Source organism: Acinonyx jubatus, chromosome A2 (genome assembly GCF_027475565.1).
Source record: "Acinonyx jubatus isolate Ajub_Pintada_27869175 chromosome A2, VMU_Ajub_asm_v1.0, whole genome shotgun sequence".
NCBI lineage: Eukaryota > Metazoa > Chordata > Mammalia > Carnivora > Felidae > Acinonyx > Acinonyx jubatus.
The window spans coordinates 61,491,873-61,504,249 of record NC_069383.1 but is presented as its reverse complement, the minus strand read 5'-3'; positions in this window follow the sequence as shown (position 1 = coordinate 61,504,249).

Genomic DNA, 12,377 nt, shown 5'->3' with positions numbered 1-12,377 from the left:
AAAGATGACTCCTCTCCTCAGGAAGATCACAATCTACTGAAGGAAGTAAATTTTCAAGTAAGCAACTGCGACAAAACGTTTGTCGAAAAGTTTTGCAGAAAGTATACCGCAATCTCAAAACAAGAACTGTCTCCACTGTTCATTAGAAACGACAAATAACTCATCGTCTCATGAACTTTTCTCATTTCTGTACTGTATCTCTAGCAACATTTTCGAGAGAAGAAGGAGGAGGAACAGGCAGAGGAAATAGATGGTGCTTCTGTCTGAGCTGGGGACAAGGAGAAGTACTTGCGGAAGATCGCAAGGCACAAGGAAGATAGAAGCCCTTCCTGCAATGTCTTGGATAGCATCCTCATTAGTGGCTCGGTCTCCTCCATAGCTCCACATAGTCCTTCCATGTTTCCCCAATTCCGTGTCCTCTGACATCCATACCATGGATGGCAGTAACTTCCTGCTGGTCCTAATCTCTGGGTTGCGTTACCACCTTGTGTTCAGCTTCTTGGCTCTTCCAGCAACTGTGAAACCCATTCCATGCATTTAATTCCCTCCGTTTTAAAGACTTTGTGATCTCTACTTTACTGCCGGAGTTTGACAGATACACATTATACAACACAAACCAAACAAGGAATGGAAAAACATGAACATTTCTTTCCAAATCCGGGACTTTCAATGAGCAAGGAATTGAGTAGTCAGAAAGGATACTAAGACCTCATTTATTTCTTTCTATTATACTTTAAGATCAGCACTTGAGTCCAAATCACAGAAATAACTTCTGAAAAACCAATGCCAGAAATTCTGAAATTCTGAGATTTTTAAAAATGAGGTGGGGCACCGGGGTGGCATAGTTGGTTAAGCATTCATCTTTGGCTCAGGTCATGATCTCACCATTTTTGAGTTTGAGCTCCACGTTGGGCTCTCTGCTGACAGCTCAGAGCCTGGAGCCTGCTTCAGATTCTGTGTTTCCCTGTCTCTCTGCTCCTCCCCCGTTCACGTTATGAGCCCCCCCCCTAAATAAAGAAACCTTGGGGCTCCTGGGTGGCGCAGTCGGTTAAGCGTCCAACTTCAGCCAGGTCACGATCTCGTGGTCCATGAGTTCGAGCCCCTCGTCGGGCTCTGGGCTGATGGCTCAGAGCCTGGAGCCTGTTTCCGATTCTGTGTCTCCCTCTCTCTCTGCCCCTCCCCCATTCATGCTCTGTCTCTCTCTGTCCCAAAAATAAATAAAAAACATTGAAAAAAAATTTAAAAAAATAAATAAATAAAATAAAGAAACCTTAAAAAAATGTTTCTGGATAAGATGGTATAGGTTAGACAAATAATTAAAAGTTGAAGGTTATGCACAAAACCTAGTATGGTACCACAGCAGAAAAAAAAAAAATCTTCATATGTAGAAAGTGCTGGTAATTCCTCTTTTAATTTCATAATTTGCTATAACTTTGATATTAATGACAACTAATTACCCTAAGGAGAGGAACTGAATTTTCTTTATTATCCCAATTTAATAACAATAATGGAGATAATATAAAACACAAATGTAATATTAATATCAATAATGATAAATAATGATTAAAAACTATAAATGCCAGGGGCACCTGGGTGACTCAGTTGATTAAGCCTCCGACTTCAGCTCAGGTCATGATCTCATGGTTGGTGAGTTTGAGCACCACAGTGTTCTGCTGACAGCAGTGAGCCCACTTTGGATCCTCTGTCCCTCTCTCTCTCTGCCCCTCTCCTGCTCACACTCTCTAAAAAATAAATAAACGTTAAAAAAAACTATCAATGCCAATAATAGCAATGATATACCACAAATATCTGAATTGCTTGTTGCGCTAAACATCTGAATACCTTTAAACATTTGGCAAAAGCATCAACTCTTTCGGCCTCGGTTTTCTATGAGGACACTAGAGTTTGGCTTATTTTTTTCCCCCAACCATTCATTCACAGGTCTAACAATTCCCGTAATTAAAGGTAATATTTATCTCTATTGTGATTTCTGTTATTTGGATCAAAAATAAAATAATTATTTAAGGACCATTTCTTTTAAAAGTGAACAGGTTAACACCCTCCATGTACCCTCAAGTGAGTACATTTGGTGTTTGGAGGATGTCAGATGAGCTGGCTCGTGACTCAGTCACTCAATTTCTGACTCAGTTGATAATCCTAGCTAGTACATCAGTTTTAAACAGCACACTGCTTTTTTTTTTAAATTCTCAGTCAAATATTGCTTAATTTATATCCATCATTGACCATTTGTTAAAGGCAGGAAGCACAAGGAACACTGATGTTGAAATGCAATAAGGAAACTCGGAGCATAATGATATAATTCTGCAAATTTTGTTCAATTTTCCCTTCATCAAATCAAAATTCGTGTGTATGTTTAGTACTTCAAAAATCAATTTGAAAAGCATAAATGAATGTAATGATTATTAAATAGGGCTTAGAATTATGGGAAATTTTTAAAATTAAATTGCATACAATGTTATTTGCAGACTTTTCAAATAACATCTTGAATCTCTCCTCCCTTATCTATTCAGTTAGAAACAAAATGAAAAAATTATTTTAAAAACTCAGCTAAGTTATTTTTAAAGTAAAGGACAAGAATTCTATACACTTGGGCACAATGACACTTTTTTCTTATATTATAACTTGCATTTAAAATATATATTTTGATATTTATTCATAAACCCAAATATGATGCACTATTAAACTATTAAATTTATTTTTTAACAAAATGTTACCTTTAAAATGAAATTAAGCCTATGAGAGACTCATTACAGATCTAAAGACACCTGCAGATTGAAAGTGAGGGGATGGAGAAACATATATCATGCAAATGGATGGCAAAAGAAAGTCAGAGTAGCAATACGTGCATTGGACAGACTAAACTTTTTGTTCCTATATTGTTTTTGGCCTGCTTTGGTATCAGGGTAGTGCTGCCCTCATGAAATGATTTTTTTTAACATTTTTTTTTAACATTTATTTATTTTTGAGACAGAGAGAGAAAGAGCATGAACAGGGGAGGGTCAGAGAGAGAGGGAGACACAGAATCGGAAGCAGGCTCCAGGCTCTGAGCTGTCAGCACAGAGCCCGACGCGGGGCTTGAACTCACGGACCACAAGATCATGACCTGAGCCTAAGTCAGACGCCAAGCCGACTGAGCCACCTAGGTGCCCCTGAAATGATTTTGAGTACATTCCCTCTATTCCATTGTTTCTAAGATTTTGATAAAGATTTTCATTTTTTTTCTTTTTTTTTTGAATGTTTAGGGGAATTCCCCAATGAGGCCATGTGTTCTTGGGCTTTTCTGTGCTGGGAGGTTTTTGATTCCTATTTCAACTTTCCTTCTTGTTATTGATCTAAGAAGATTTCTTATTTCTTAGATTCAGTTCATGATTCAATCTTGGTAACTTGTGCATTTTTAGGAGTTATCTGGGTTTTTTTCTCACCTATATGATTTGTTAGTATATAATGGTTTATAATAATGTTATCACACTAGGTATATCTGTGTTTATCTTATTTGTATTGTTGTCTCTGCCATTTCTCATTTTGGTTTTTGAGACTTCTCCCTTTTGGTTTTTTTCTTAATGTTGTTAAATCACTGCCAGTTTTTTTTGTGGTTGTTTTTTTTTTTTTTTTCTAACTGATCATTAGTTTCACTATACTGTTTTTTCTGGTCTCTGTTTTATGTATTTCTGATTTTCCTTTGTAATTTCCTTCCTCTACCAAATTTCAACTAAATTTCTTCTTTTCCTGGTTCCTTGTAGTGTGATGTTAAGTTGTTTATTTCCACTTTTTTTCTTAATACAAACATTCACAACATAAATTTTACTTTTGCATCTGCTTTTGTTACATCCCATAGGTTTTAGAATATTGTGTTTTCTGTTACTTCTGTTTTAAAAAACGAACATAGGGGCGCCTGGGTGGCGCAGTCGGTTAGGCGTCTGACTTCAGCCAGGTCACGATCTCGCAGTCCGTGAGTTTGAGCCCCGCGTCAGGCTCTGGGCTGATGGCTCAGAGCCTGGAGCCTGTTTCTGATTCTGTGTCTCCCTTTCTCTCTGCCCCTCCCCCGTTCATGCTCTGTCTCTCTCTGTCCCCAAAATAAATAAACGTTGAAAAAAAAAATTAAAAAAAATAAAAAACGAACATATTTTGATTTGCTGTTTGATTTCTTATTTGGCCCATTGCTTATTCAATAGTATGTTGTTTAGTATTTACACATTAAATATTTAATATTTACATTTTATTTTTTTTTAATTTTTTTAACGTTTATTTATTTTTGAGACAGAGAGAGACAGAGTATGAACGGGGGAGGGCCAGAAAGAGGGAGACACAGAATCTGAAACAGGCTCCAGGCTCTGAGCTGTCAGCACAGAGCCTGACGCGGGGCTCGAACTCACCGACCACGAGATCATGACCTGAGCCGAAGTCGGCTGCTTAACCGACTGAGCCACCCAGGTGCCCCAATATTTACATTTTATATTTTCCACCTTTATTCTATTGCTGATCTTGAGTTTTGTACCATTGTGGTTGGATAATATACTTGCCACAATTTCAGTCTTCTTAAATTTGTAATATTTGTTCTATCTCTTCTTATGTGATTTAACCAGAGGATTCTTCTCTGTGTACTTAAGGAAAATGAGTATTCTATTTTTCTTGGATGGAGTGTTTTATATTTATCTTTTAGAACCATGTATTCTAAAGTATGACTGAAGTAAAAAATGTTATTGCTGAAAAAAGTAAGTAACTTTAACTGAGGGTACTTGTTTCAAATAAAGTCTATCAGGGGGAAGTGGGTAGGGGGATGGGTGAAACAGGTAAAGGGGATTAAGAGTACATTTGTCATGATGAGGACTGAGCAATTATGTACGTAGAATTATTGAATTGCTATACTGTACACCTGAAACTAATATAACACTCTATTAACTACACTTGAATTAAAATTAAAAACAATAAAAAAACCCAAAACAAATTAAAATAAATTACTTTGAATTTTAATGGAAAGGTTGAAATTTATATTTTTATGCATTACCTCTTTTAGCAAGATTTTATTAAAATATTGAATATTCAGATAATGTATTAATTCAAATATATATTTTTTACTTAAATATATTTATTACATGGCATTCAAAAATCATCTTACAAATTAGAGCCCTCCAGACTTTGAGGAATTACACATCCCACTGTGGAATTTTTCAAGTAAAAAGGGTTTGGGAAATGCTTACTTTGGCAAAACTCAGTCCTTTCTAGTAAAACTTCATGAATCCAGTGGCTCTTATGATTCAAAGTGGACTGTTCTCAAGGGAATTCTAATGTCATTATTTGGGTCCATAAAGGACAAAACTAAAAGGAAAAAAAAATAATTATCTTAAAAGGACCATCCATTAAAAATATCTGTCTTTCATCTTCTTCTTCCCTCTCTCCTCTCCTTGTGCCCTCCTCCTGGACTGTGTGATCCAGTTTTACACAGCCTAATACAAAACCAAGCCTAATGAAAACATTAACATCATCCAATTTTTTTTTCAAATACTTAGTTCTTTCACATTTGGAAGATATGTAAGTTTTCTGTTTAAGATATTTGAGAAATGGGTGCCTGGTATTTAGGATACCCATTTGCTCTTTTTTGCTTTTTTTTCTAACTTTGCAAATACAGAAAGCAAAGGAAACTGAGTCCTAGTCCTTAGTCACAATGGGACTGAACTAGAAAAAGGATAGTCTATGTATAGACATTAAATTTTCTTGATTTGAATGTCTGTATGGAATTTATGGTGTTCATAAAAGGAAAAAAAAAGAAACTCTCATAAGCAGCATGCTTACTCTTTGGATTCATGGTGTATAAATTACAGGAAAAAAATTAATAAATATACACTTGACAAATTTTGTTTTCCAACACCACTCACCTATTCTTCCTGAAAACAAAATAAATGATGTCTAATATTGTGTCCCTAGTGCTGAAAGCCTTTTTGTACCTTCAGATCACAGTTTAAATTATGACTGTCATGTAAAATTGTCACTCCTTGAGTGGAGACTTACTCTGTTGCCATCTTGGAGAATTACAAAGAAAAGCAGCCAAGTATCAGAAATATTGCCCATGTAATTGAGACAGCAGTTTGGTTTAAGAGCAGGTGTTTTGCATTTGATAATTATTACCAGCATCTAATCTGCTCCCCAACTTCTTTAAATGATGGGGGAAAGGGTAATAACACTTGAAGAGACCGCTGGGAATGGAGTTAAGGTAGTGTGGTGGATTGGAGGTTTAGGGCCCCGCCCCACCACATTTATATATTGAAGCCCTAATCCCTAGTGTGATGGTATTTGGAGGTGGAATCATTGGGAAGTAATTACGTTTAGATGAAGTCCTGATGGTAGAGCCATTATGAGAACAAGAGGAAACCAGAACCCTTTCTCTCAGCTATGTTGAGAACACAAGAAGGCATCTAACAGAAGCCAGCAAGAGAGCTCTCACCACAACATAACCATATTGATACCCTAATATTGAACTTCCCAGCCTCTAGAACTGTGGGAAAAAAATCTGTTCTTTAAGTCACCCAGTCTGTGATATTTTGTTATAGCAGCCCAAGCTGACTAAGACAGACAGCATAGTGATGAGTTATTCTTTTAAAATGGGCCCCTGGACAGAGCATGTTGACGGTCTTCTGATGAATCTCATTAATGGAATTTTAATATGTATAAAAATAGTAACACTATACAAGGGGAGAGGGTTTTTTCATTATGCAAATACCAAATTTACAAATTTACCAAATTTACAGTTCATTAATGATGAACTGACATCAAAGTATCTGGGTGAAATAAAATGTATTTAGCACTAGAGCTATGTTAAACAATTTCTAAAACTTTCAGATCGCAGAGTCATCATGAGCATGTATAATACAATACTACTGACATACAAAGTTTAGGGTATTTGTCATAACCATTATTTGCCAGAAAGAGGATATTTGTCCTGTGATTCTTTATTTGGTCAATGCTGAGACACTGTAACACAGCTATACTTGGAAATAATAGATCAATCTAATACTACAATATAGTCAATATTTTTGTAGAAATAGAATTCTTCCTCTATCTGAAATCCCTACATTCCCTCCACCTTTATACTTTAGCTTTATTTAACATTTAATGTATATCTATTCTAAATTAGACCAAGCCAGTCCATTTAATCTTCACAACATTCATAGAGTAAGAACTTTTACTCTTTTTTTTTTTCCAGAAAGGTTAATATTTATGATAAAAGTGTAAAGGTCACCAGAAGTCCTAGCTTTATATTGTCCTTACTGCTGGCAATCTCATAGAAATGAGGGTGTTTTCCCAAAAATGCCCTCTGATTATCCAGAGACAACTCTTGCCATTGTGTTCCAGTATTAATATCTATCCTTGAACCAACTGCTCTGTCAGAGCATAGCACACTTTCCCTGGACAAGCCAAGGTCTTTTGTTCACACCTGGAACTGGAAGGTAGGGGTTGGGATTGCCAGTCTACGTAAAACACGTGGACTAAGAGGGAAGGGGTTTTCCATGCAGAGATTCTGGGAAGCAGACCAAAAGAAAAATATATTTTTATTATGTTCTGCTCCATAGTCATCATCACCTATGCATGTTATTCTTCCAAAATAAACATTCAAAACTGTCTGGCAGATACAAATGTCAACATATATAACCAGAAAAATCTCACTCCATCCCAACAGGAGACAACTAAAAATTGTCCAGGTATCACATCCCGGTATCTAATAAACAGATGATGACAATAATATCTTTGATAGCACTCAGCTGGGAAAGGGACATAGGGAAAGCATCCACTATAGAGTAGGGATGGGAGAGCAATGACTCTCTGTCCTGGCAATGAGTGACTGAGTCAATTAATTGTTCTCAAAATTCTGTTATCTGGTAAACTTTTCCTTGACCTTTGTTTGTCTTGACAAAATATGAGTTGTATGAGTTGTAAAAGGAAGACTTTTTTTTCTGGAGGTTGGAACCCTTCAGTGGTCCAGATCCTGTTAAGAAGGTCATGAATTTTGCTTTAAATGCAGAGCAACAACATGTTTTTCTTGCCAGTTTTGGGATTTTTGTCACAACATAATTTATTCAACTTCTTAACTCTAACTGGCTTTATAAATTTCTTATAGAACTTATTTATTTAAGCTTATCAATGAACTTTTGATTTGCTTGTATTATTCTTTGCAACTAAGGGTGATGGAGACGTAAAAAAAATTAAGAGTTAAAATTGCTAAAATCTCTGCATGTGAGAGTTTAGGGAAAATAGAGCACATTCAGGTTAAAGATCAAAAGGGATAATATGATAAAACTTCCTGTGTGTTTTTCCTGGGTTTTTCTTTGTTTATTTCAAGCTTTAGATTACATGTCACTTATTAAACAAACAAACAAAAAACACTATGTGGTAATTAGTTGTATTGTTTTTTAAACCCCAAAATGAATCAAGCCACACTTCCAATATGTGATTAGGGGATGAGAGACCAGGTAGTGATATGATTAGCTGAGAATAGTCAGGGAATATGTAAGTAGTTTTTGATGAGTGATCTAATCTCTCTATCAGTATTTTCAGGATAATAAAGATTATGGTGATCACTAGGACCTTTCCAAATATATTCTGACTTTCCTCCTTTTAAACACATAGCGAGATTGTTATTCCTTGCCTCCTTTAGAGTTAGGTGTGGCCATGTAATTTGTTTTGGGTAATGAAATGTGTCACTATAAAATGGATGATTGAATAGCCAGTGGAGGGTGACAGTAGCAAGGTAGCCGATTAGGAGACCCCAGTCCCCATCCTCCCAAAAAGATCAACAATCAGACCACTATCTACAAACCATTGTCAATGTTGTGGATCCTGGTGGCCTGAGATACCAAGACATCAGGCCTCATCTAACCTGGAGTCACTACATACCCCTTTACTTGGTGCCTCACCACTATGATCTGGTGAAATCATGGTCCAGTATGCCTCCACCCACAGGTGAAGGTCTATCTTTGCCAAAGTTAGTCCATAAAGTCTGGAAGAGATGAAGTGCTTCTTCAATGTGCACATATCTATGAAAAGCTATGGCAATCATGAAGAATCAGAGAAACATGATACCACCAAAGAAACACAAAAAACATTCAGCAAATGGCCCTAAGGAAATGCAAACATGAATTTCCTGACAAATAATTCAAAAGAATTTTTCTAAAGATATTCAAAGAGCTACAATAGAATATAGATAAATGATTTACAAAATTAGGACAATAATATAAGAACAAAATGAGAAGCTTAAAGAGAAAACATTTAAAAATATGAGCTGATAGATTGGTCTGAAGAACACAATGACTGAACTGAAGAAATGAAGAGAGGTTCAATAGCAAAAAGGCCAGAATTAGCACAAGGGAGGAGATAACAAACATCTGCACAGACATAAATGAAATACAGCAAAGAAAAACAATAGAAAAATGTCAGACACTATAAGTTGTTTTTCTGAAAAGATAAAATTGACAAACCTTTAGCTAGACTACCCATGAAAAAAGTAGAGTACATTCAAATAAATACATTTTTAAATCAAAGAGGAAACATTACAACTGATACCACAGGAATACAAAGAATCATAAGACACTACTATGAACAATTATGTGCCAAGAAATCCATTAATCTATAAGGAATGGATAAATTCCTAAAAACATACCAACTATCAACACTAAATTATGAAGAAACAGAAAATCTGAACAAACCAATTACCAATGAGGAGACTGAATCAGTAATCAAAAACCTCCCAATAACAACAACAAAAAGTCAGTATCAGATGGTTTTACAAGTGAATTCTGCCAAACATTTAAAAAGCATTAATACCAATACTTCTCAAAATATTCCAGAAATTTGAAGAGGAGGGAACACTCCCAAATTCATTTTACGAGGCCAGGATTTCCCTAATACCAAAGCCATATAAGAAAACTACAAGAAAAGAAAAGTACAGATTATATCCCTGATGAATATAGTTGTAAAAATTCTCAACAAAATATTAGCAAACCAAATTTAAGCACATTGGAAGGATCATACACCATGATCAAGTAGGATCCATCTCTGAGATGCAAGGATGTTTCAATATACGCAAAATCAATATGATACATCAGGTTAATAGAAGGAAAGCTAAAAATCATATGATAATCTAGTACATGCAAAAAAAAATCAGTTGACAAAAGTCAATATCCTTTTATAGTGATAATAACAAAAATATCAACAAATTGGGTGCGAAAGGAATGTATCGCAACATAATAAACGCCATATATAACAAGCCCAAAGCTAATACCATTGTCAATGGTGAAATGTTGAAAACTTGTTTTCTAAGATCAGGAACAATGGGGTGCCTGGGTGGCTCAGGTTAAGCATCCAACTCCTGATTTGGGCTGAGGTCATGATCTCAAAGTCTGTGAGTTCGAGCCCTGCATCGGGTTTAGCACTGACAATGTAGAGCCTGCTTGGAATTCTCTCCCTCTCTCTCTCTCTCTGCAGCCTCCTCCAGGTCTCTCTCTAAATAAATACATAAATAAACTTAAAAAAAAAGACTTTAAGATCTGGAACAAGAGTACCCACTCTCATAATTCTTATTCAACATAGTACTAAAAGTCCTAGCTGAAGCAATCAAGCAAAAAAGAAATAGTACCCAAATCAGGAAAGAAGAAGTAAAATTGTCTCTGCTGATGACACGATCTCATATATGGAAAATCCTCAAGACTCCACTATTAAAACTTGTAACTCACTTGTGGTCCAGAGATTCAAATAAATAAAATACAGGTGGAGTTTTGGAGTACACTGTGAAGTTTATGTATCTTTTTTGTTCCCAGAGTGATATGTGACATTTTGAAATCTATGTGCTACCTACCTGGGCTTGGTTCAATCCATGAAGATGTGGTGTGCCAGTCTCATCTGCCACTGGAACTTCATCCGGAAGTGATGATTTCCACACGCCGACTTTGCTTTAGAAATATTGTACACTACAAGGACTATGCATTAAACAGAAAGATATAGTGTTCTCTGAACTACTGTAACCTTAAATTGGAGACTGATTCTTGTGAGCCTCCTTTCCTTAATCCCTCACTTCATGCAAATGTCTTGATGAGAGATGGTGGATGAGTATTTTGTGTGAATAAATCCAACCTTTGAAGAATTCCCTTCCGACCCATTACACCATTATACAGTTGATGCCTGAAAGAATGTTGGAGAGGGTGGGGGGACTCAACACCCTACTTGCTTTTTTAAGTTTATTTTATTAAAGGTTTTTTAAATACATTTTTACTGTAAATATACACAGAAATGCATGCATTCCACAACCACACACACACACACACAAACATAATAAACAAATTCAGTAAGGATGCAAGATACAAAATCAAACATTCAACTGTCAGTTTTTATACATTAACAATGAACTATCTGAAAAAGAAATAAAGGAAACAACCTCATTACAATAGCAATAAATCAATAAAATAGGAAAAAACTTAAAGAAGTGAAAAATCTCTACATCAAAAATTTTAAGTCACTGATGAAAAAAATTGACGAAGGTACAAATAGTAAGATATCCCCTGTCCATGATCAGAAGAGTTACTATGTTAAAATATTCATACTATCTGAAGACTTCCATAGATTTAATGCAATCCATCAAAATTCCAATAGCATTTTTCACAGAAATAGAAAAAACAAACCTAAAATTCAGATGCAACCCAAAAGACCTGAAATAGCCATGGCACAGAACAAAGCTGAAGACATTGAACTTTTTGATTCAAACTATATTACAAAGCTATTTTAATCAAAACAGTATGGAACTAAAATAGAAACAGATCCATACACAAATAGAACAGATGAGAGCCCAGAAATAAATCCATGCATACAGAATCAACTAATATGTTACAAAGGAGCCAAAATTACTCAATGAGGAAAAGATGTTCTTTTCAATAAAAAAGTACTAGGAAACCTGGATATTCACATTGAAAGAATGACATTGGATGCTTATGTTACACCACTCACAGAAATTAACTGGAAATGGATCAAAAACTTAAATATAAGATTTTAAACCATAAAATTCCTAGAACAAAACTTATATAAACATTTCCTTGATGGCAATTGTGGCAATTTTTTTTTGTTTATGACACCAAAAGCACAAGCAATCTCTAAGAGAGAATGACACAAGTACAAGCACAGCAAAAGAAACAATCAACAAAATAAAATGGCAACCCAGAGAGTAGGAAAAAATATTTGTAACCCATGTATCTGATAATGGGTTAGTATTCAAATTACATAAGGAATTCATACAATTTAAAAGCAAAAAAGGGGTGCCTGGGTGGCTCAGTCGGTTAGGCATCCAGCTTCGGCTCAGGTCATGATCTCGCGGTCCGTGA